Here is a 27,678-nt window from a genome sequence, read left to right as displayed (position 1 = left end):
ATATACCCTTTTAGTGGGGTTTACAGTGGGCAATGAAATACTCATATTTTTAAGATGCTAAAATATTCTAAGAAATCCTGATTTACTCTAGTAAGTCATAGCTCCACAAAATTCAGCAAAATTTTAATTTTTAGAGAGTTAGGCAGAGAAAAGTGAACGAAAATATAACACAGTATACGATTCCTTTAATAATGTTCCATTAAAAAGGAGGATGAACAGCCAGGGAAAATAATAATTGTGAGAAATTTGGCAATCCAAAATAGCTATTATATAATTGTGTTTATTACACTTCACTGGCTGATTCGTGTCTCTCTGAGAGGGAACATTTATAATCTCCTACTGCCATCTTATGTAATGTCTTGTCACTGCACAAAAGGAGGAATATATATTAAGGAAAAATAAAAGCACTTTCTGGAAGTTGTATATCAACCACATTTTCCACATAAAAATTAAATATCTATTTTTCCATTCCCCATTTATTTACAGCAGGATTTTTTTAAGTTTGGTCATTTAGCAAATTATTTATAATTCCTTTCCTATTAATTTCTTAAACTTTCTATTCTGGTCATATTTATTATCTCATATATAGTTTATTGTAAACTGAAATGCTACGTAGCATTATATATTATTCAAATGCATGAGTAATGCAAAAGATGGAAATTAAATTGTATAAATAAAGCAGAAACAAAGCACAGTTCTACCCTTTAAAGCAACAGAAGTCAACAGACTTTAACAAGTTTATCCTGAAACCAGCCAAGTAATAAGCCACCAATTTTATATAGAAGAATTTTAATTTAATGTGTAATTACAAACATATGTCAGCATTTTAATATAAAAATAACAATGCAAGTAGGCAAATTTGTATTTTTTTCTATAAATCCTGATAATTCTTTTTTATTACATCACTAGTCAATTACTATTCAGAAGACCATATAACGCAGTGCAATTTAGAAAGTTGTCAGTAGGAGAGTCTCCCCACTCTTATTTGACTATCTAATGCCAATATCCCAACTATTAGAGAAATATAACAAGTAGAAATGTGTTTATCCACAAGTAACAATAAAAATACCAATTAACCATGGCTTAAACAATTAAAAGTTTGTCTACACAAGCAGGATATATTGCCTTTGATTCTATTTCTCAACAATGTCATCACTTCCTAAAGTTCTTTCTAGATTTCCATTTCACCATCCTTGGTACATTGACCTTCGTCCTCATGCTTGTTACATCATGATCACAAAATCGTTGCTATAGTTCCAAACAATAAATTAGCGCCAAGATTGGAACAAAGTAAAAAAAGAAAGTGCTAGATACATCTAGTCTCCATATTCTCATTATTAGTCTCATGGCCATTTCTAGCTGCAAGGGAAGCTGGGGAAGAGTTTTTAGTTCAGCACAGTCACTGTGAACAAAGTAAGCAAGATACAAGGGAGAAATCTGTAGTGGGAAGAAACAAACAATATCTACCACAAGGAATGAGATTAACATTGATCTATAATTAAGACTTTAAGTTCAGATGGTAGGTTAAGCTGAAAGTGAAAGCTTCCCTCTCTTTCCAAACACATAATAATACTAGGAAAATGTTAGAGACGAAAATAAATACTTGAAGCAAGTAAGGGAAATCTTCAAGTGCCATAGACAAAGAGAACCAATAATAATGCTTATGAGCACTTCACAGAAGTAACTGGAATGAATATACCCAGAAGGCAGAAGCAGAGATGCCAGACCCAATGCATAGGCAAGAAGAGGCCTGGCCAGGAGAACATCTCCCACCAATGTAAAGACCCACACAGATACGGGCAGCGTACCCCAGGCCCAGGCCAAACCAGGATCTTTTGTAAGAAATCAGAGCACCTGGCCTGTGCCGCATGCAGATGTAGAGCCTAATTTCTCACACAACCCACCCAGAGTAAAAATCCCAAGTAGAGAACTAATGGGAATGGTCTAGAACGGGTAAACCTTGTAGCACACTGTAACTGGCATCCGTAAAACCTCTTCAAAGGAACACTTCCATAACCCAGAGCACACAGAAGATAATTGCTGCAAAAGATGAAGTTGCTGGCAAATAAGGAAAAACACACAAAGAAATGCCATGAGTGGCACAACAAATGGGAGAAATCATGCCCAGGGAGCCACTGTTAATAGAGCAGGCTCAAAGGGTCTTTTCCAAAGCTGGTCTTTGTCAGACTCTTTCAATTTTAATAAATAAGCACCAAAAACATAATCCATACTAGCTCCTGGGGAGTTAAGAAAGGGGAACAAGAAAAAATATTGAAGAAACAGAAAACTTGACTTGCCCTTTTCCTCCCATGGCCCTAAAATGAGCTTACATGTCCTTCATAGAAAACAAATGAAAGGGCTAAAGGACACAGAGTCATTTACAAGAACAAATCAATATAAAACCAACTGAATTTTAGAGAGCTAAGGTATAAAGAGCAGAGGTCATACAATGGAAAACTGCAGACACACTCCCTATCCCTGCAGTTCTCCAAAACATCCTCACAAAGATGAATGTAGTAGACCCCATAAGGGCATCAGCTAAGGAAAGCATCCTCAACAAGGTGAATTTTCAACTGAATTCTGAAAGATCTGTAGGGCTGGGGAAGAGACACAAATTATCAGAATACTGCTGACTCATCTTTCTCTATCCACAGGCTTGTGTCCAGTCCTAATTTCATCGTATCACAAATTTACATGAGTTTTAGAGAAACTGGAAAGATCCAAAAGATGTACAGATTTGCCCAGTAGATGGGGAGTATCAGTATTAGGAGCAAAGATTGAATGGATTTGCTTCATTTCGCATAGAACATACACGAGTGTCATGTTTAAATTCCTCTTTCAACCTATTTAAGGTTTTAAGAGGAAATTAAGTTATTGTTCTCAGTGAGGAAAAAAGATCAAAACTGGAACAGGAATGATACTCAAAAAGTGGAATATATGACTTTCAAGATAATAACCCCTGAAATCAGGTCAGGAACTAACTTCCATTTCTAGACGTCTATTAAGAGTAACCCCTGGGGCTTCCCTGGTGGCGCAGTGGTTGAGAATCTGTCTGCCAATGCAGGGGACACGGGTTCAAGCCCTGGTCTGGGAAGATCCCACATGCCACGGACCAACTGGGCCCGTGAGCCACAACTACTGAGCCTGCGCGTCTGGAGCCTGTGCTCCGCAACGAGAGGCCGCGACAGTGAGAGGCCCGCGCACCGCGATGAAGAGTGGCCCCAGCTCGCCACAAATGGAGAAAGCCCTCGCACAGAAACGAAGACCCAACACAGCCAAAAATAAATAAATAAATAAATACATTTATTTAAAAAAAAAAAAAAAGAGTAACCCCTGATGGGATGATGGGTGATTTTCATTTTCTCCTCTGTATCTTGCTGGATTGTCTAAGTCAATATTACCTTTTAAAATAATATCAAAAAGTAAAAACTGAAATGCTAACTAACATAGTTTGGCTCGTCAGTTGCTGGAAAAATGAGGGTGGAGAAGACGTGCAAGTCCCTCCAGGTCTTTTATTCTATAAGGAAAAAGTCCTTCCACAAATTAGGTTCTGTGTCAATAATTTTTGTTAGAGTATTAATTATCTTAATACAAAATCTAGAAATGTTAATATATTCAATCAGTTCTTCAACATCTAAGTGATAATTATTAAGATCTTAACTGTTCAATCACTTGACGGTTACTTAACTTCTTTAGCAAGAGGTATGGATGGTAGAGAAGGTAGGAGCCACAGCTTCCCCCTTCAAAATAAAAATTTTCAAAAGAAAAAGTCTAAAAGAGAAAGGACCACATTGTACTAATCATTTCAGGGGGAAAAAAAGAAAAGGACAATAATAACAATTGTCCCACATACTCACCTTCCAAGTTTTTAAATAATTTTTTTTATATAGAGAAATAAGTATGACAATGAACATATAGGAGTAGATTCTGAACAATGACCGTGTTCTTCATTATATAGTAAACTATAAAAATTGATCAACAAAGTTACAAAGGAACGTAAATAAAATAACTCTTCCGCAAATAGCAACAGACCACATAAAAACTAAACAAAGTTTAGTCATAGTGATATATAACATTTCTTGCTAAGACAATGACACACACAGGAATACATGTCCATAACAGATCAGTTTTCAGCCTGGTTTCCTAGGATAAAAGTGACTATACAAATTACCGTTAAATCAGTTTTAATGGCGTAGTCAATTTAAACCAAATTAGGCCTAAAGCCACATAAGGCTCCCTTAGTTTTCTAGAGCTAACAGGGTTACTTACTAAATAAACCAAGTCATTCCTCTAATTCTATGCTTTGCAAGGTTGGCCTGAACTTCCTAACCTCAATTCAGAGTACTGAATTCAGAGGACTAGGCTGAGGAAATTCTCCTTTGATGCCATCTTATTCATGGTGCTAAGGGACACAGATATGGGAATTCAGAGATGGAAAGTTAATAAATATTGGGCAACAGAGAAGAAAATACATACAAGAAATTGGTGCCTCTCTACCTGGCTACAAATTTGAATCTCCTCATGAGCCTTTTTTTAAAGTACCAGATCAATTAAAGCAGGATCTTTAAAACTTGAGCCCATGCTTTAAAAAAAAAAAAAAAAAAACCAGATGATTCTAATACAGAGAAAGTATTAATAAGCATAGCGATAGATGATATCAAGAAAATAATATATTCAGATTGAATGCATCCGAAACAGAGAATTGTGTTCCAAACCAAGAGTCAACTCCAAAGGGAATAACATAAATGATATTTTTTGAACCTCCAGAATACAAAGATGACAATTTATAATAGCCAGGGCACCAAGAAATTATCTGAGGGGCTAATGAAATACTGAAAGAAAATAAAGCAAAAATTTGCTCCGGTGCCCTTACTCTTCAAGGGCTGTGAGTACAAATAGCTAATAAAATCAAGCAGTGGAGCTATTAAGCTCCTGGTACTTCTGTGCTAGGGAGAATCAGCAGTTTAAAAAAAAAAGTGTTTCCAGAATTAAGACATCTGTTGTTCTTTGGGTGTTGTTACCAACCTCAAAGTAAAAAGCCTTGGAATCAACTGTATAAGCAATTTTTAAGGCATTCATCCAAATTTGGGTCATATGGAAACCCTAAATCTGTTTGCCAATAAGATTTATTTTTCAGCCTGAAAAATTAGGAAGAGAACTTGAGTGACCTTGAACTTTCACAAAAAGTTTTCTCAACTTTCTGATGACCCTCAGAATCACCAAACTTAGAGTGGATCAACAGTGCAAAATTAAAATTTAACCATTATGGGTGGAGATATAAAATATATATTTCAGGTAAACAACAAGGTATAAAGAATAACAAACACTTGTATACCCATTACGTAGCTTAAGTAAAATACAATGAAGTCTTCAGCATTCTTCCTCTCCCATTACCTTTCCCACTCTTACCAACCCTTTTTACAAGAATGGAACTGTCCTAAAATTGGTGCTTACCATTTCCAAGAATGTTTTTATAATTTAACCATGTATGTATAAATCTCTAAACAATATATAGCATGGTTTCTTTTATGTTAAAGTTTTATAAAAGTAGTATCATAATATATGTATTCTCTCACATAAAGATAGCTTTTTTATTCAATATTGTATTATTATAAGGTTTATCCATGTTCGTACACATAGTAATTCATTTTAACTGCTGTATGGTAGTTAAATAGGACCACAGTTTGTCCACTGTAACACTACTAACATACTGAAACGTATACTCTCACACATGACTCTGGAATAGCAGAAATTTCTCCAGATAGTTCTTCTCAAATTCCAATGTGCATATAAAGCACTTGAGGATCTTGTTAAAATGCAGATTCTGATTCAGCAGGTCTGCGATTGGGTCTGATAGTCTCCATTGCTAACAAGTTCTCAGGATATGCTCCAGGCTACCCTGTTCAGTATGGTAGTCACTAGCCGTATGTGGCTATTTAAACTTACTGAAATTCATATAAATAAAAGATGTGCTTCCTCACCCACTCTAACCATCTTTCAAGGGCTCAGTAGTTATTGGACAGCACAGAGAACATTCCCATCATCTCACACATTTGGACTATTGAACAGCACTGCTCTGGAGTCTTGTTACTCAAAGTGTTGTCCAAGGACCAGGAGGCCACTCTATAGAAATGCAGAATCTTAGGTTCCATCTGATGAATCCTAGCCTGCATTTTAGCAACATCCCCAGGTGATTTGTTTCTCTCTTCAAGTTTCAGAAGCGCTGCTTTAGGGTGTTTTATACCTAGAAGTGGAATTGCGGGGTTGAAGGGCATGCACGTCTACAACTTTGCTACCTATTGCCAAGTTTCTCTCCAACACAGTTTAACCAGTCTAGAATCCTCAAAGTAATCTGGAAGATACTTAATTGCTCCACTCCACATCCTTACGAACACTGGATATTGTCAGACACCATGATTTTTGTCAATATAACAGTATGAATGTATTTCTCTATTGTTTTAGTTTGCCATTCCTTGATTAATAGTGAGATGGAGCATGTTTTCATATGTTTATTAGCCATTCAGATTTTCTCTTCCATCATAGCCTATTCATATTCTTTGCCCACTTTTTTCATCAGGTTGTTTATCTTGCTCTTATTAATTTGTAAGAATTCTTCACTTAGGCTAATTACTACTCACTTGTTTATTGTATACATTACATATATCTTCTTCCAGTCTGTGGCTTCTCTTTTCACTTTGTTTATGGTGTCTTATGATGTACCTAAGTTTTTAATTTTTATTTTTATCAGTGTCATCAATCTTTTCTATTCAGGTTATAGTGGCAGGGAAATCTTCAAGTGCCACAGGACAACTAGGTTGAAGCATGGGTTTTCAATGTAAATTCTTTCCCCTCTCCATCTTAACTCAACTAGGAGTAAGGATTCTAACAATCCTGTCTTCCACCAATAAAATCTTCTCTCTACAAGTAGGCTTCGGGCTTCTCTGAGCAACTAGGTCGCCTGACAACTGAATAAAATCAGGGAACCACCTGACCCCTCTTCCATTCACAGCCATAAGTATTGGCCATACTTTGACACAGAGATTCTAGATCTACTAGAGCATTTTCTATAAGGAGAATGAGAGGGACTTCATTTATAGCTAACTTGAGCCACAAAGGCTTGTTTTATTTGGTCTTTTTTTCCCTTGATATATCAAAATGGGAAAATATGCTAAGGCAAGAGGAGTTTGTTGTCCTTTATCCATTAAATAATGTAATCCATAAGGAAAAATCAACAAGTATAAATAGTAAACAAGCAGAAGTTACACAATTCAGACTATAATTTTTTTCAATTCTGAAATATTTATATGGAAAATTACTATTATAAAGGGAGAAATATGTCCACTATAAAGGGATTCTTCCTATTATTTATAATGACCTACTGATCATATTTAGAAAGGAAAAATACCAGATGCTTGGATCAATACTGGGACATCTTTCTATATTTCTAAATATCATTTGCTTATTCCATAAATCAGCTCCAATAGCAACAACAGTATTCATTTATTTCATCTTTCCATTCATTTACTAAAAGTATTTATTAACTATTTTATGTTGTCATAAGCTAGATTTCTAGAGCTATGATGATGAATCAGAATGGAAGTATCTATATGTCCTCCAGAGTCTTTTCTTAATATTTATCAAGCACTCACTGGGTGGTAGTCATAACGCCAAACTTTTTACATTCATTATTTGATTTTACCTTCTCAAAAACTGAGCAATAATTCATCAAATGTTTATTGAGCACCCACTTTGTGCCAGGGACTGTTCAAAGCATGGAGGAGTCAGTAGAGGAAAAGATTCCTGCTCTCGTGGAATTTTATAAACAGAAGATACACCTCAAATACTTTTTCAAAAAGATGATTTCATGTAGTATAAGTGCTCTAAAGAAAATATTACAGAGTAATGGGGTAAACAGTGAAATCTAAGACTTGGAGAGACTAACTTACCCAATCACACAGCTGGAGAGTGGCACTGTTTGGACTTCCATCCCATGCCAACTACTTCATCATCTATTTACATTTTAGTGTTTACTTGCCTCTACACCTCATTTAGCACTGGACAGGATACGGCAAAGAGAAGGAGGTCCAAAGATGTGGCTCAGACACCAGATCAGCAGACCAGCAGACCTAGATTCTATTAGCATCTCTGCCTCTACCTCCCATGTCTCCTCCCTACTATTCAAACAGATAGACTTGCCTAGCTCCGAGCCTCAAACCGGTTCTTCAAAATTCTGAGTGCTGATAAGGAGGCAAGATAAAAAGATGGCAAGAGCATGAACAGAAGTTATGAAGAACAATGTGACACCACAAAGCTATGCATAACTGCTAATAGGAAAAATTAATTAAGAAGAATCTTTAGAGTATAAATGTGAAGACTCCCTTAACTCAAATTTTCATTGGGATACTGAAAAAAGAAGCAAGAATATTTTAAATGGATATTTATTCTACAGACATTTAATATTTTTAGGTGATTTTCTTTTCCAAAACACCTGCCATTAACTGGCTAGTTCATAGTATACATCATGGCTTCACATAACAGAAGAAATACAGTAGTTCATTTACACATAAATATGTAAAATAAATACTATAAAACAGAGATACAAAAAGTAAAGCTTATAAGTATCAAAATGAAAGTCTTTTTTGGAACAATGAGCACCCTTTGCACCCAAATTCTTGTCTTGAAATTCCATTCTTCACTATAAACAACCAGAACTCAGCGAAGGAAAGATTGACCAAAAGTATGGAGTAGGAAATGTATAAGATGAGTCTGGACATTTTGTCATAACAGATAGCAAGGAAATGATCAAAGACTCTGAGAAGGGGGACTACTTACCAAAAAAGCTTGAAAACCCAAAGAGAGGCACCTACCAGTCAAATATAGAATAATTTAAGGCTCAATAAAGATACTTACTGTAGTGGACTAAAAGACATCAAATATGTTTAAATCAGGACTTCATCATGATTTTAAAAACTATTTGGCCACTATTGGAGAAATGTGTGTGGATGAAACTATAACATATCTAGCTTTTGCCTCAAAATAATATGACAGAGGAAGTTGGTGAGGGTAGAAACAAAATAACATTGGCATGAGTTGGTAACGGTTGAAACTGGGTGATGGTACATGGATATACTCTATGATATTCTATCTACTTTTGTACATGTCTTAAATTTTCCAAAATAAAAAGTTAAAACAAAAGAATTCAGTCTTTTACCTGAAAAGTACTCTCTAAAATTTCTGAAGAAAAATCTACAGTAAAGAACGTTTGAAAGCAGAAAAAATAATAGCATGAATGACAAGAATCCTGGTTACGATGCTATTAGACATAAACCAGAGTTAAATATTTAAATAATCAGAGAGGCAATGGATTATTCAAAACATCAAGATAGCAGATGCAGATTAAGCTATGCAGAGACACTGAGCAGAATTCAAAATAATCAAAACTAGATTTTAAAATACTCTTTCTGAAAATTCAGAATTTGTGAATCCCTTTGTTACCTAATGGTTTAATGGAGGACTCATCCAAAACTAACATTCTAGTGCAGTGAGTGCTAAACAAAATTACAAAGAAGATTTATTCTGTCTTCAGCTCTAGCCACCACTTCCACTGCTGTCTTCTATTTACCCTTTAAAGATATCCAAGATCTTCTTCCTCTTTTCCTTATAAAAACCTTCTTTGAGAGAAGGATATGATAAGCACATTCACACCAAACTGTAAATGACTCAGATGATTTACCACTGGACTCCTGAGTGCCTAACTCAGTCTTACACTTAGGTAGCTAAGCAAGCGTATCTCCAACATGCAGACATGAACAGGTGGTTAATTACCAATAAAGCATAAGAACCACAACAGTGATTATCAGTAAAGACATAAGACAGAAGATTCACCTGAAAAAAAAAAAATCAGGGAAAAAATAGAAAAAAATTTATTTTACTATAAATTCACCTTTCTTACACAATGTATATTTTAACAATTAAATGTTATTAAAACAATATAACATTGTGATAGAAGAAGCAGTTTTTTTTTTGTTTTTTTTTTTTTTTTTAAATTATTTATTTATTTATTTTTGGCTGTGTTGGGTCTTCATTTCTGTGCGAGGGCTTTCTCTAGTTGCGGCAAGCATGGGCCACTCTTCATTGCGGTGCGCGGGCCTTTCGCTATCTTGGCCTCTCTTGTTATGGAGCACAGGCTCCAGATGCACAGGCTCAGTAGTTGTGGCTCACGGGCCTAGTTGCTCGCGGCATGTGGGATCTTCCAAGACCAGGGCTCGAACCCGTGTCCCCTGCATCGGCAGGCGGATTCTCAACCACTGCGCCACCAGGGAAGCCCAGAAGAAGCAGTTTTAATAAGAATACATTACAACTCACTTTTTGTATAGTAGATAACTTAATCTAAGAAAAGGACTTGATGCAATTACTTTGATTTTGGAGAGTGACACTTCTTCAAGCCCCCAAGTGAAATCTAAATTAAAATACTTAATATTTTCCTAAGCTAAGCTTTCAGTAAATCAGTCAGTGAAAGGCGAATAAATTTACTGACAAATGTCCTATATCCGCTCTCACTATTTTCTTGATATTTTATTGACAAAAGGGAATCAAATGTGATAACAACCTGGTTGTACTGCCATATGGGATGACATTTAGTTGATACCAAAGCTATAACTGTAGAACTCAAGTATAAAAATAAAAGTTTAAAAGTAAACCTTTCATTTTCAAAAATTCACAAGTGCTCATCATCAGTGCTTTATTTAAAAGGTAAAAAATATGCCTTACAACTTCTCAGTATGCCTCTCAAAAACTCTCCATCTGGCTTCTCTTGCATTTTGCTTTTAAGCCATATGACTGAATGCATGTTTAATGCACAGAACATTGCCTAGCATATGGTAAGGGCTATTGATAGCGGCTATTTTATTATTAATACATAGGTCTAATTATTAATACCATTACTATTAGCTATTATAATAATATTAGATATTAGTATCATTATAATTATTCCTACCACTTATATTAATGTTGACTATTCTAATTATTTATATTGATAATTTCATCATTATTATTACCATCCATGCTACCATGTCCACTTTTACTGAAAACCCAGAAGTACTTAAGCTTCAGGGACTGTAAAGCCAAAAGTATAGTAACTAGTCTTTTCAACAAATGGTACTAGAACAACTGAACATCTGCATACAAAAAAATTAATCTAGACACAGACCTCACACCCTTCACCAAAACAGACACATATGCAAAATGCAAAGCTATGAAACTCTTAAGAGATGACACAAGAGAAAACCTAGATGACCTTGGGTATGGAGATGACTTTTTAGATACAACACCAAAGGCATGATCCATGAAAAACACAATTGATAAGCTGGACTTCATTAGAGTTAAGAACTTCTGCTCTGCTAAAGATGATGCCAAGGCAGCAAGACATGAGCCACAGGCCGAGAGAATATATTTGCAAAAGATGCATCTGATAAGGACTCTTACCCAAAATATACAAAGAACGCTTAAAACTCAACAATAAGAAAATAAACAGCTCAATTTAAAAAATGGCCCCAAGACCTTAACAGAGAACTCACCAGAAAAGTTACACAGATGGCAAATAAGCATATGAAAAGATGCTCAACATCATAAGTCATCAGGGGAATGCAAATTAAAATGACAATTAGATGTCACTACACACCTACTAGAATGGCCAAAATCCAAAACTCTGACAACACCAAATGCTGACAAGAATGTGGAGCAAAGGGAATTCTCACTCCTTACTGACAGAAATGCAAAATTATACAGCCACTTTGGAAGCCAGTATGATGGTTTCTTACAAAACTATGCATACTCTTACCATACAATCCAGTAACGCACTTCTTGGTATTTACCCAAGGAGTTGAGTACTTAAATCCACATTAAAACCTGCACGCAGATGTAATAAACTGGTATATCCAGACAATGGAATATTATTCAGCACTAATTTAAAATGAGCTATTGAGCCAAAAAAAAAAAAAAAGAAAGAAAGAAATCTAAATGGGTATTACTGTGTGAAAGAAGCCAATCTGAATAGGCTACATACTGTATGATCTCAACTATATGACATTCTGGAAAAGGCAAAAGTATGGTGTCTCCATAATTTTTACTGCGGTTAAAAGATCAGTGGTTGGGGGGAGGGAGGGATGAATAGGCAGAACACAGAGGATTTTACCAGTTGCTTTATTTTTTAAATGAAATATATGTATACATATGTGTATATATCTCAGAAAATATTATTAACCACTGGTACTGGAGTTCCACTTAAGAAACTGTCATCATTTAGGCAAATGCCTTGATAAACTTCCATGAGTGTGGAAGGTGAGGTCTTTAGAGTGAGGTATAGAAGGAGACTGCAATACAAGGAGAGAATAGTATCTCAAACTACTTTGATACATTTTTCACTTTTTTATCCTGATGAAAATATCTGTATAGCTACCAAGAAAGCCAAGGTAAAAATTGTGTACATTCAAATGTTATAACAGATGGTCTGAGTCTCGTAGCATCAGGGTCCTGTCTATAGTGGGCCCTCAATAAATGTGGAATTCATGAATAACTTGATTACTGAAAGAACACATAATGCAATTTTCCTGTTTTTTGGTTTTTGCTACTCTGGAAATAAAACTTATCGCTTTACACTTTCTGTGTCATACTTTTCTGAAGACCCGGAAGATCATGCTCTTTTACCAAGCATTTGATGGAGTGGGAAACCTGTCAATCTGAATTGGAGAGAATATTTGGAGTATTGGGACTTTTATGGTTTGAAACCTTTTGAAGTGTTAATGGGCTTTTGCTTCAGGAAAGAAAGTATGCACTTGTCAACATAGCTCAGATCAAGCATTTCAAGAGTAATGTTCATAGAATGCTTGGTGAGAAGAAAAAAGGAAACACCAGAACAGAATAGTTCTTACAAAAACTACCTCCCTACAATAAGAAATAAACACAATAAATTAGGCTCTAAAGTAAGTTAGAGGCATGCATAAGTTGCATGAAAAGCAACTCTAGTCCTCAACACTGTCTCTTTGCTTTTTAAATAAGTCTGATGATTGAAAGCATTGGCACCTTTGATTTTTAAATATTGTGTTCAGAGAGAAGATCATGCTACAGAAGTATCAGAATATGAAGGCATAGAATAAAAGGCAGATGAGGAATCTGAAATGTAAGTAGGATAGGTGACTTGCCCAATTTCATAGAGCTCCTCAGGAGCAGAGCTAGAAGAAAGCATGCAACAGAACCAAGAATCCCACTGTTTCTTTCCCAAACTCCAAAGAATCCTAATATAACACAAGCTGACAGGTCAGCTTTTAGACTTAACCTCAGGAATTATGTGATCTCAGAGATAAGAATGTTACTTTGTTCAAAAAACAAGTCTCCTGCACAATATTGCCTAAAATTTCAATAGGAAACAGAGCCTTTAATTAACAGAGAAGATTAAAAGGCCAGAGTGAACACATTAGTGTGAGTGTTCTCACGTGCAAATGAAAAATGAAACCTCTTAATAGAGATAAATGACTAAAAGTCAGGAAGAACCTGCGTACTTAAAGGGTAAGTGTGTATTTTCTGAAGGAGGAAAGGTTGTTAAAAAGTGACAATGCAGAGACTTCTCAATTCTGCCCTGAACTAAAATCTATATTGAATACTGATTAGAAGCTAAAACCTGAGAGTGAGAATTTCCCTCACATAATACCTAGATATATGACCAAAGCAAGTCACTCAAACTTTCTGAGCCTTAGTCTTCTCATCTTTAAAATGAGAACATTAATATCTATCTTAAATGATTGTGTGAGAATGAAAAGTTAATATATTGAAAGAATCTGGCACAATGCCTGGCATATAATAAACAGTTAATACATGTTTGTTATTAATATCAGTTCACATACCTCTTGAGCACATTGACTTGTTAGGAGTAAATATGTTTAAGTCTCATCCATCAGTGTTCAGCAAAGAATGTAAGTTTCAGCAGTGTTATTTTAGGCCTTTCAAATTAGGTCATAACCTCTTTTGATTTCTATAAAAATATAGCCCCCAAAAGTAAAACTGCATTATACTTCTTGAAAATCTGTTTCAGGTAACTATGTGATAGAATAGGTATGTTAATTAACTGGACTGTGGTCATCACTTCACTATACTACATTGTATACCTTTAAAAAACTCGTACAACCTAAATAAATACAATTTTTATTTGTCAAGCATACTTCAGTAAAGTTAAAAAAAATACTCTTAAATAAAAAATTTCAATCACTAAAAAAAATCTGTTTCATATCATTAAATCCAATTTTTCTTATCTTTGTACTTCACCCAAATACGTTTCTGTTTAACTTTTATAATTACAAAATAAAAAGCAGTCAGCACACAAATGAATGCTGTAGCTATATACCTTGGTTTGAGAGCAAATTCAGTGTAAGTCCCTATCAATAACTTTTATACAGTTGTGTCTGTCAGTCATATATATCCATATCTGATATGATATTGGTTTATAAAAAGATTCTTCAATGGGAAAATCCCTATGAAGAGAAGACAATTTAAATTTTTAAACACTTTTTAGCGTAACAATTATAGGAATATTTCTATGTATCTGGACCAGCAACATCACGTCCTAGGGAACCTGTTAGAAATGCAAATTTTCAGACCCTACCCAGAACTAATGAATCAGAAATTCAGAGGACAAAGACCAAAAATTACATTTTAACAAGCCCTCCAGGTGATTCTGATGCATGCTGAAGTTTGAAAATCACTGGTCTAAACTCTGATCACTATGACTGCACGCTATAGATACCCCTAGCTGAAGCTTCCCAACAGCTGAGGCGCCGTGCCTACAGATGACAGAGAACTGAGGATTCTTGGCCCGTGCCTTGTGGTTACAGGGAGAGGCTCCCTACTGCACCACCCATTACCAAAAGCCCATAAATTGCAGAAGCGAAGGATACAGCAAAACTTCACATCTTAAAACATCGGATCATAATTAGACAGCTGAAGGTCTTGAATTTTAGTCCCTATAGGGAATCCCTAACCAGGATCAATCCAGCTACAATTAGTGTAAGGAACTCCTCTGCCCCATGCCCCGCCGTGAAACTGAATAATGTTGACCAGAGGGAGCAGCAACACAGGGGCCTTCAGGGGAGACTTGACTCGGAAGATCCTTTCAATATTTCAACTCCCTTTTAAGAGAAAACTCCAAATACCTTAAAGGCTTACTCCGTTTTGATGAACTTAGATTCTGGGCTTTCTAAACTATTGGATTGGAAACTCTAGGCCTCAAAGTTATTTCAAAGGATTATCAGCTGGTAAGCACACTAGGCACTGTATGTAGACAAAAAATAACCGAGCGGTCAACATTCATGCATCACTCAGCCTGTGCCAGAAACTTACATGTATTCACTCACTCAGTAGCCCAATGTGGTAGGTACGGTTAAACAGAGACTTAGAAAAGTAATTTACCCAAGGTCATGCCTAGCAGGTGATGCTATTGAGAGCAGTCTGATCAGAGAATAAACACTCTTACCACTACCATCTGGGGTCAGAAATGTACAGGCATATCTGGGAAACTGAGTCACTACACAAGACAGAAGTTTTTACATGAGGGACTGAGGCACAACAGAAGACAGGACTTATTCTAAGAAGTAGAAGAACCAGGCACAATAAGTTCGATCAAGTAACAAAGTCCTATTTGCCAAATTTTTACACATTCTGAGTAGCTGTCATTCAATCTGCCCCAGCCTAGCTGTTTGCACTCGTGTCTGTGGCCTAATGTGAAAGGGGGCTTTAGCAAAAACTGAACAGTCATTTCACTAAAATCCAGTAAAATTTAGTACTGTTTAAGGATACCTCTAATGGAGAGTAACACTAAAAGCAAAGGGATGAGGGCATTTCTCTTGGCTTCCCTTCCCCCTCCCATCCCCTAACCCCCATCTACATATAAGGGCAGTATATTAAGTACAGCCAGGCTGCGTGGGAACTAGAAACTGGAAAATCAAGAGCATAGATCCTTCCTGCTGTCTCTCAGGAGCTGCCAGCCACTAATCTCTTTTTTTTTTTTCCTGCTATGGTTAAGTACACTGATTTTGATATCTAATAAATCTGAGTTTGAACCTCAATTCTAAACCCAGTTCTAACCCTTACTATCTATAAGACCACAGACAAACCTTTAACCTCTTGAAGCTTCCACTCTTTTATTTGTAAAATGGAATAATAATTAGTACCCACCTCAAAAGCAGTGATATATTACCCCATAGGCAGAATAAGGATGTACTCATTGTACAAGTAAAGCAGGGTTGTCAAGATGAAATGATAAAACATTTTTAATGGATATGAAAAAGCATCAAAATAGTCATCAAAGTAGTGATATTAACAACTAATAGTTATTTGAAATTCCATTTGGTGTGTGCTTGCATTAGGCGAGTGGTGACAAAGCACCATAATCTTTTCAGTGCTTATCGCAATTGTAAGTTTCAACATGGCTCTGCTCATAGCATGGATATGAGGATCAAAAGAGATAGAATGTGCTTGAAGCAACGTTTGGCCCAAAGTGAGCTCTCAGTAAATGTTAACTGTTATAATAATTTGCATTAGCTTCCACTAATACCTTCTGCTGCCTCATAACTTTAGCTTGTGGAGCCAACTCTAACCCTTGCTCTACAAGACCTTCAACTCAAATACACCGTAACTGAACACAACATTCTATGTCTCTTTGTTCAAATTCTCAAGAAAAAAAAAAAAAAGTGGATTGGACCCAAGCAATTGTAGGCTGAAGTGGAGGTTGGTGGAACAGAGTTGAGTTATATAACCTCCTAGCCTCCCCCTTTTTTTTCTTTCAACAAGGGCTATAATTACAGTCTGAGAAGTCAGCTTTTGCTAGTTTCTGCTGTGGTTAAACAGCAGCCCTCAAATCTTGTTGTTTACAAGAATGAAGGTTTATCTCTGGCCCACATCACATCATAAACTGACTGCAGATTGGCTGTGATTCTGTCCCACACATCTTCTTTCCAGGATCCAAGGTGAAGGAACAACCCCTATCCATGATGCACTCTTCTTGTGACAGAGGGAAAAGAACAACAGTGGAATGACTGATGGCGAGTAATGTTTCTGCTTAGCCAATATATGTCTATCATTCATGCTCACAAAGAAAAGCACACGGCCAAGCCTGGGGCTGGGAAGTATAATTCTCCTGCAGGAAAGGCCGTGAAGAGTTGGGAAAAATAATACAACCTAGGACAGGGAATAAGGGGGAGCAAGTCTTTTAAAACATACCTCTTAAAATCATGTGAAAAACAGTAATATTTAAGTACAAAACTTACTAAGTGATGTACATTTTTGGGAACTACTGCTTAAAATGTTACTTCAAGTTCTCTCAAGCCACTGGACAATCTGAAGAAGTTTCTAGCCAGCATGATGGCACAGAAACTCATGTTTTTCATACACGAACCAGTCGATACCAAAGTGTTTTGGAGACAACAAAACTTAAACATATGCATTATCCTAAATTTTAATATAGTATCTATGCCTTTCCATACTCGGTGCACAAATGGCTCCTTAAGAGAGCCATTTTTAATTTTTTAGTAAACAGAAGAATTTAGTAAACCACATTTCCTGCAGCATGAGCTTTATGCACTTGAACCTAATCAGTTTTGTTTTTTTTTTTTTGCTTCATTAAAATTTGAATTTAGGGGATTATTATGGTTAAATTAGCTTTAAATAGCATGGGGAGCATCAATACTTAAATGTCATAAAAATTTAGCATTCATATGTCATATAATTCTAGAACAGTCCAAGGAGTCTGTAGATGATACTATATAATGAAACTATTATTTTCCAAATTAGCCATAATAGGCCAAAAATGCATAATTTAGGTATCCACAATTAGAAGCAAAAGGCATGACTGCATATTTCATGCTTTATGAATAAATGTTCTGACTGTAAACTTTGAAGAGTTGTGGCAAACAACCACGGAAGTCAAGGAACCATTCCATTGCTGTCTTCTCTCTAGAAATCAAAGTTTTTCACTGCTCTCCCTACTTTGTCTGTCAGGAGACTTGTACAGTCTGCTGTTCCTTGTGTCAAGGGGCCATTAGAGCTCAAACTTCCAAGAGACCCACAGCAAATCCAGGGTACTAGTCACCCAAAGTAGTGATTGAAGTTTTACAGAGGTGAATCAGTATTTTCATCCTACTTAAGAAAAGTACTTATTTTGATAATGAAAGTAAAAGAAACTATCAATATCTTTCTGAGAAATCATATTGCTTCATTTTCTACGTATCTTTATTCTTCTTAAGTTAAAGCCAGTGAAGTAAGATACAAAAAGATGAATTAAAGAACTGAATTTTTCATTGGTTCAAACAATTTATGCTGAAATTTTCTTATAAGGGTTAATGTTTTTTAAAACTATTATGAATCTTCCTTAAAGGCAAGGCAATTTTATCCAGCAGGCACTATAACGACAGTGCTTAAGGCCGAAGTTCACTTAACAAAAAACTTGTTTAAAACTGTCTTACCCGGGGGCTTCCCTGGTGGCGCAGTGGTTGAGAATCTGCCTGTCAATGCAGGGGACACGGGTTCGAGCCCTGGTCTGGGAAGATCCCACATGCCGCGGAGCAACTGGGCCCGTGAGCCACAACTACTGAGCCTGCGCGTCTGGAGCCTGTGCTCAGCAACAAGAGAGGCTGCGATAGTGATATCACGATAGTGATAGTGAGACCCGCGCACCGCGATGAAGAGTGGCCCCCGCTCTCCGCAACTAGAGAAAGCCCTCGCACGGAAACGAAGACCCAAAGCAGCCATAAATAAATAAATAAATAAAATTAAAAAAAAAAAAAACAAAAAACTGTCTTACCCAAAACTTTCTTTTCCTGGCCCCTTCAAAAGTAGAGAGAGAAAGAAAGAGAGAGAGAGAGAGAGAGAATCAATTTTGAAAGTAAACAATCCAATGATATAAAGCAAGACTGTAATAATTGTAATCAGCAATTTTTTTTAAGGTCAGAATCATCTGACCTTAAAAAATTAATAAATGTAACTTCTTGATAAATCTTCCAAGAATAAAACATTGCAAAATGTATTCTAAGTCACCTAATGAGTCAACTACTAAATTGATAGCTGCATGCAAGTTAAAGGCCAGAGAACATCTCCCCAAACCTATGGCTTTGCTTTTGGATAGTTCATCTAAAGCCCATCTGTCTCCTACCAGAAGTAAAACAGCTGAGCCAGTCCTCTATTCCTAGTTTATGACTGTGAAGCCATGCCTTTTGCATTAAGAGCAAGCCTAGTCTTCAGTTCTCTGTAGTGTGGTGGGTAAGGAGTAGCATGGAAATGACAGTGGAGAAGTATGATTGCTAGATCAAATGGCAGTTCTATTTTTAATTTTTTGAGAAACTTGCATAATGGCTGTACCAATTTACATTGCCACCGACAGTGCACTCTAATTTTAATATACAGTGTGTTTATAAGATAAACAAGTACTGGGGATATATTATACAACATAATGACTATAGTTTTTAAAAATTATAGTTATGTTAAACATGACCTCTGGGACTTCCCTGGGGTCCAGTGGTAAAGAATCCGCCTTACAATGCAAGGGACGTGGGTTTGACCCATGGTCAGGGAACTAATATCCCACATGCCATGGGGCAGCTAAGCCCGCACACCACAACTACAGAGCACATGCACCCTGGAGTCTACATGCCACAACTAGAGAGAAAACCCACATGCCACAACTAGAAAGAAGCCCGTGCACCACAACGAAAGATCCCACATGCTGTGACTGAGACTTAACACAGCCAAAAATACATTAATTAAATAAATAAAGAATAAAATAAATCTTTTAAAAAAATGACCTCTTTCCATTATCATTTAACAATCTGTATTTAGCTTTATTAATTTTTCCTTATACCATCTGATTTGTATATGTTACTTTCCCCCTAACTCCCTCAATTTGCCTCATATATCTAATCTCCTTTCTGTGATGGAAGACGAAAACAAGGTAACATTTTTTTCTTAAAACCCTATCTTTTCTAACCATCAAATTATCTCTGGTTTCTCTAGCACAGTGTGTTAAGTTCTTTTTTGGTGCTTTGAATATCAAAGACATTATTTCCTTTTCATGAAATGACATCTTAAGTAAACCATTTTCTTTCAAACTTGCAACATATTATTTCCTTCCTAGGAGTGACTGCCTGTCATCTTTAAAGTAACTATTCTATTCAAACACTGTTTACTTTGGTAAATCCAATGCCTTTGAACTAAACTCTTTTTTTATACACTGGAAAGTGACTAATTCCTATGCTTTCATTAAACAAGGACAGACGTGCATTTCAATATACAGTAATGGATTTCTGAAGTCTATGTTTTATACAAAAAAGTTAAATTTCCTTTGAAAATTGAGGCCAGGAGTAATTAGTTTTTCCTTAAGAAAAATAAACATTTTATCGCTAACTTAGACATTGGGGGTTACCATATACCAGGATCTTGCATGGCTTCCCTTAGCACACAAGCTCAAAATGTTAGTTTTCCTGTAAAAGTTATAAATATTTTTATTATAAATTTATGAATGTTGAATACATAATTGTATGAACATTGATCATCCCATTGAAAACTCTCAGTAAGAGCCTTCTATGTACAAAGTACCACAGAAGATAGAGCTACAAAGAAGGTTCCTGACTTGTATCTCCAGATAAATGACACCTATAAGTAAAATGTCCATCTCCTGAACCTGATGATCTGAATGTTTGCCCTCCTATGTCTAGTCTCCCAGAACAATAAGAATAATGCTATCCTCTACCTACAAAGAAAATGTAGCACATGACTTTGAAGATTTTTTTCCAGAAGTGGTGATAGGTCTTTTCATTTGCCCATTCCTGAGCTGTCTAATATGGCAGCCATTATGCAAATGTGGCTATTGAACACTTGGAATCAGGCTAGTCTAAATCAAAACAGGCTGTTGGTGTAAAATACACACTGTTCTCAAAGAATCAGCATAAAAAGAAGAATGCAAAGAATACTGATTACATGTTGAAATTTTAATGTTTTGGATATACTAGGTTAGATAATGAATTATTAAAATTAATTTCACCTGGGTTTTATTAAACTTTTCTAATGTAACTATCAATACTAGAAAATTTAAAATTATGTTTGTGGCTTGCATTGCATTTCTACTGAACAGCATTAGTCTAGTCTCTCTCCCCTGGATCCTAAATGGTACACAATCACAGTATAAAACATGTGACTTAAGCTAGGGGTATCACATGGTACAATGACAGAGAATAAAATGAACAGGCCAACAAAAGGATTAAATATGTGATGTCAAAATCTATAACTGGATGTTGATTAGATGTATCGTGGTGATTGTTTCAATAAATGCAAATATCGAATCATTACATTGTATATCTGAAACTAATATAATGTTATATGTCAACTATAACTGAATTTAAAAATCTATAACTAAATGAATTAATCATTTATAATTCCAAGGAATCTGAGAAATACCAATGGGTCTAACTGTAAGAGTAGCAGCAAGAAGTCAGTCCTGCCAACTCACATCCTGTCGGTCTGATCATTTGGGGGAATGCTGGTACCTGCAATGCCTGAATACTCACATGCTTATACATGTAAAGGATGATGGTGACAATAACTGTCATTTACTGAACACAATTTATGTCAGATACTTTATAAAGATTCCTCGTGCAATCTTTATAATAATCCTAAAGGTGTATTAGTTGGGGTAGGCTAACTGCGGAAGCAAACATCCTCCAAGTTTCAGTGACTTACCAAAATAAATGTTATTTCTTACTTACATCTGATGGGGTGACAAAGGAGTGGCAGCAGGCTCTGTTCCAGGCTTCTTCTGTCTTAAAGTTCTTGTTTCTCATAGGTCTCTGGAGTCCTCGCCAGTAAGCCAGCAAATGGAGAAAATCAGAGAAGAGCGTACTTGGGGGATTTTCATAAGCCAAGCAGGAAGTGGTGCTTTTTCTTTCCAACCAGCAATCCATTGCCAGAATTCAGGCCTGGACACACCAGTCTGCAAGAGAGAGCTGAAAATATTTATTGTGCCCAAGAATAAAAGGGAAACATTAGCAGTCTCTGCAGCAGGTACATATTATTATCTCTATTTTACAGATAAGGACACTGAGTCTCTGAAACATTCAAATAAATTCCCTAAGGTCACAGATCTAGAAAACAACATTCAACCACAGGTCTGTAGGACCCAAAAGCCCATGCTCTTTCTAAGTAACACTGCAGAACTCACAGGAACCGTCACCATCTCAGTTTACTTACCTCAGTGGGAGGATTAAGCAAATGGTCAGGAGATGACAGGGGATTGAATTGTCTGTACTCTCTTACCATTTCAAGAGGGAAAGGTTGAGAAAATCTGCTTAGACAGTCAAAATTTCACTTTGCATCACTAAAGAATACATCTATATGACTTAAGAATCTTCAACAAACAAAAAACATAGAACCAATGAGATGGATTATTTCATTGACAAAATACCATAGCCAAATACATAAATACCTGTGATATCCCATAAACGATTATAGTCTGACAGGATGACTATGAAAAGACCAAAGAATATTTGTATTTTGAAGGCTAGAATAATCTCCTATTTATCAAGAATCCAAAACCACCCAGAACACCTGAATAGTCAGATTTATTTTGCAGTGCTATTGAATAACAATGCTTGCTGGTACTTGTGAACCTAAGCCACCCCAAGGTTCTGCAGTTTCTTCTGAATTATCAAAAAGAGATTTTATTATATTGTTTAATCTTATCATTATTATAAAATAACTAATTTAAGTTTGACAATTCATGTAAGCTACTTATATTAAATCATCCACATTGTTCAAATATTCAGAAACATTCCATTCCTTCATATTTTTGAACAAAAAATGATTGCATTTAGGGGAAGGACAGAACATGAAGTGATTAAGATGAAAGTGGAGTGTTTTCTTCATAGGCAGATGCCTAGTGAGCTGGCTATGAAGGGTAGATAAAATTGTTATCTCCGTATAACAATTTTTATATATTTCCGTATATAGAAAGATACATACAGAAATCATTAAGCTAATTTGGCTATAAATGAGATAGAAATCAAGACACATCAAAAGATTAGATAGGCAAAAACTACTAGAACTACAAATAAGAAACCTGGAGGTTCAAAGACTTGAAACTTGAATTTGATATGAAAGATCACATTGGACTCTAAATTACTGATGCAAGTGATCAAATTTCTTTTAGTGGCCATTGAATTATGCAATTGGTTTGGGTGGGAAAGTCTAGAAGCAAACAGACAGGAAAGTTATCTAAAAGTATGGTAACTATGATAGTGAAAAAGGGAAGAGCCAATGGTGCTAGTCATTTGCTCTGTTTTTTTCTCTATTTCTGTACCCATTGCATCTTAGGAGCACTTCCATATCATGTTAGTCAGTATTCTTGACTCTACTAAATCTTATGAACACGTTTCTGAGAGAATATAATTTGTTTCCTTTTTCAGTTCTAGTGCCATTCTCAGAAGGTTACTTATCTAACCTTAACCCTCCTTGGGACAATCTTTTACTGTTCTCAAAAATAGGATACTTTCTAAGCTTCATGTGACTTTACCATGTGTCTACAAATCTGGAAAGGAAAAGATTACATGTCTTAATTCTATTCTTATGGGGACATGACTTGGGTTAGACCTTTTTCTGTACCTGGGTGAATGGCATTTTCAGATAGGCAGTTTTCTGCCACGCTCTGTTAGGTACCGTGGAAGAGTTTTATTCCATCAGAGCTTCCCTACTACCTTATTCAGAGATAATCCTCAAAGCCAAGGCTGTCTCAGCTTGAAAAGTGAGGCAGGACTATAGAAGACCATTGGAAGTTGTGTGTTTACTTGAATTTTTACTACCATGTGTACTGCACACCTTCAAATGTCCCCATAATCGTCCTGTGAATCCAGTCATCTGATCTGTCAACTGGAATCTCATCCTCTCTTTGAGAAAGGCTCCTATGAGAAATTCCATTGCCCTTAGTCCCATGTACTTGCTTTCTCATGATCAACGGTGGCTCTTACTTCTGCTGAACTATTGATTTCACACACCTCACCTCTTATAGATGATTGCTTCTCTTTATTCTATACAGAGCTTCTTTCCTTGATTTCCCCCAAACCACATAGACACTGCAATGCCATGAGTTGTTACATTGCCAAAAGGCCTTTAAAGTTCTCAGCTACTATGCCACCATAGTGGCATAGGAATTTTTCTATCTTCCTCCACAGATTCAGCCTGCTACCTATGTTTTATGGCCTTTTTTCTAACTCCATTCTCCCTTGTCTTTCTTCCTGGCATTCCTCCTCCACATCTATGTTCACTTCTTTATGCATAACTGTTTAGTTCTCTCTTTGTATTGCAGCCTCCTTCTACACCTCACTCTAAAGGCCTCACCTTCCACAGTCATGGAAGTTTATCAAGGCATTTTCCTAAATGAAGACAGTTCCCTAAGTGGAACTCTAGTACCAGTGGTTATTAATATTTTCTGAAATATATACATATATTTATACATATAATTCATTTAAATATAAAGCAACTAAGCCTCAGAGGACATAAATTTCCAGCTCATATCCTGACAATACATGTCACTTTACCCTAAATACCTTTGTCTTTTAAAATACTGTCAACACAATGCTGTTTTTCATTTTAATTAATAAACTGTATTTCTAGAGCAGTTTGAGGCCCAAAGCAAAATCAAGCAGAACATACAGGGTTCCCATAGAAAGTCTGTCCCCCTACACACACACAACCTTCCCATTATCCATGTCCTGCACCACAGTAGTAGATTCATTACAATTGATGAACCTACATTGACACAACACAATCACTCGAAGTTCATAGTTTACATTAGGGTTCACTTTTGGTTTTATACGTTCTATGGGTTTTGACAAATGAATAATGACATGTATCTACCATTGTCTTATCACACAGGATAGTTTGCCCTAAAAATCCTCTGAGCTCTGCCTATTCATCCCTCCCTCCCTCCTAACCCCTGGCAACCACTGATCTTTTTACTGTCTCCATAGTTTTGCCTTTTCCATAATGTCATATAGTTGAGATCAAACAGCATGTAGCTTTTCAGATTGGTTTATTTCACTTAGTAATATGGTTTCCCCATATCTTTTCATGGTTTGGTAGCTCATTTCATTTTAGCACTGAATAGTGCTCCATTATCTGGATGTACCACAGTTTATTTTTCCATTCACGTACTGAAGGACATCTTGGTTGCTTCTAAATTTTGGCAATTATGTATAAAGCTGCTATAAACATCCATGTGCAGGTTTTTGTGTGGACCTAAGTTTTTAACTCCTTTGGGTAAATACCAAGGGGCACAATTGCTGGATCATATGATAAAAAATGTCTAGTTTCAGAAGTAACTGCCAAACTGTCTTCCAAAGTGGCTATACCATTTTGCATTGCCATCAACAATGAATGAGAGTTCCTGTTGTTTCACATGATCGTCAACACTTGGTGCTGTTACCAGAGTTTTGAATTGTGGCCATTCTAATTGGTATGTAGTGGTATCTCATTGTTGTTTAATTTGCAACTCCCTAAGGGCATCTGTTTGTGTCATCTTTAAGTTCTTTTATTTTTGTCTTACAATTTTCTAAGTACACGTCTTTCACCTCCTTGGTTAAATTTATTCCTAGGGGTTTTATTCTTTTTTGATGCGACTGTAAGTTTGTTTTCTTAATTGCTCTTTCTGATAGTTCATTACTAGTGTATATAAATGCAACAGATTTCTGTATATTGATTTTGTATCCGGCTCTTTTACTTAATTCATTCACTATTTCTAATAGTTTTTTTGATACGTACTTACAGTTTTCTACAAATAATATCACTGCAAACAGTGACAGTTTTATTTCTTCCTTTCCAATTTGGATTCCTTTTATTTCTTTTTCTATTCGATTGCTGTAGCTAGGACTGCCAATATGTGCTGAATAAAAGTGGCAAGAGTGGGCATCCTTGTCTTGTACTTGACCTTAGAAGAAATGCTTTCAGCTTTTCACCATTGAGTATAATATTGGCTGTGGGTTTGTCATATGGAGCCTTTATTACATTGAGGTATATTCCCTCCATAGCCACTTTGTTGAGAGTGTTTATCATAAATGGATGTTGAATTTTGTCAAAAGCTTTTCTGAATCTATTGAGATGATCATATGATCTTTATCCTTCATTTTGTTAATGTGGTGTATCACATTGATTTACACATATTGAACCAACCTTGCATCCCTGAGATAAATCTCACTTGATCATGGTGTACAATCCTTTTAATGTATTGTTGGATTTGGTTTGCTTATATTTTGTTGAAGATTTTTGCATGTATGTTCATCAGTGATATTGGCCTGGAATTTTCTTTTCTGTGTGATACCTTTGTCTGGTTTTGGTATCATCGTAACGCTGGCCTCATAGAATGAGTTTGAAAGCGTTCCTTTCTCTTCAATTTTTTGGAATAGTTTGAGAAAGATAGGTGTTAACTCTTCCTTAAATATTTGGTAGAATTCACCTGTGAAGCCATCTGGTCCTGGACTTTTATTTGTTGTGAGTTGTTTTTTTTTTTTTTCTGATTCAATTTTATTACTGATTCAATTTCTATTTCTTCCTGAATCAGTCTTGGGAGATTGTACATTTCTAGGAATATATCCATTTCTTCTAGGTTATTCATTTCATTGGCATATAATTGCTTGTAGGAATCCCTTAGGATCCTTTGTATTTCTGCAGAATTGGTTGTAACTTTAATTCTTCCACTTCTGAAATTATTTATATGCACCATCTCTTTTTATCTTGATGGCTGGCTAAAGGTTTATCAATTTTGTTAACATTTTCAAAACACCAGCTCTTAGTTTCATTGATCTTTTCTATTTTTTTAGCCTCTTTTTCATTGATTTCTATTCTGAACTTTTTTATTTCTTTCATGCTACTAACTTTATTTCTTTTATTTATTTATTTATTTTTTGGTCATGCTGTACAGCAAGTGGGATCTTAGTTCCCCAACCAGGGATCAAACCCATGTTCCCTGCATTGGGAACACGGAGGCTTCATCACTGGACCACCAGGGATGTCCCCTGCTACTAACTTTAGATTTTGTTTATTCTTTTTCTCTAGTTCCTTTAGGTGTAAGGTTAGATTATTTATTTGGGATTTTTCTTGCTTACTGATGATAGGCCTGTATCAGCATAAACTCCCCTCTTAGAACTGCTTTTGCTTCATCCCATAGATTTTGGATCATTGTGTTTCATTTTCATTTGTCTTGAGGTATTTTCTGATTTCCTTTTTGATTTCTTCAGTGACCCATTGGTTATTTAGTAGGATATGATTTTTCACGTGTTTGTGGGTTTTACAGTTTTTTCTTGTAATTGTTTTCTAGTCTCAAACCATTACAGTTGGAAAAGACACTTGATATTTCAATCTTCTTAAATTTATTGAGACTTGTTTTGTGGCCTATAATGGGATCTATCCTGAAGATCTATCTATTCCCTATGCACTTGAAAAGAATGTGCATTCTCCTTCTTTTGGATGGAATCTTCTATAGATAGATAGATAGATAGATAGATAGATAGATAGATAGATATTAGGCCTATCTGATATAATGTGTCATTTAAGGCCAGTGTTTCCTTATTGATTTTCTATCTGGATAATCTGTCCATTGAT

The 27,678-nt window shown here is 35.9% G+C and overlaps 1 protein-coding gene across 1 annotated transcript in view; it reads right to left on the bottom strand.

The window, feature by feature from the left end:
- LOC309666647 (uncharacterized protein) overlaps positions 1 to 27,649 on the bottom strand; it is a 613,160-nt gene extending 585,511 nt beyond the window's left edge. Inside the window, exon 1 of the transcript XR_014267186.1 lies at positions 21,798 to 27,649. The gene's annotated coding sequence lies outside the window, so the exon portion shown is untranslated. The remainder of the gene's footprint in view (positions 1 to 21,797) is intronic.
- Between the last annotated feature and the right edge of the window lie 29 nt (positions 27,650 to 27,678).

The sequence above is a fragment of the Balaenoptera physalus genome, assembly GCF_965194825.1.
Source record: "Balaenoptera physalus genome assembly, chromosome: 9".
Taxonomy (NCBI): Eukaryota; Metazoa; Chordata; class Mammalia; order Artiodactyla; family Balaenopteridae; genus Balaenoptera; species Balaenoptera physalus.
The sequence above is the reverse complement of the archived record's forward strand: the minus strand, read 5'-3'. Positions and strand labels throughout refer to the sequence as shown.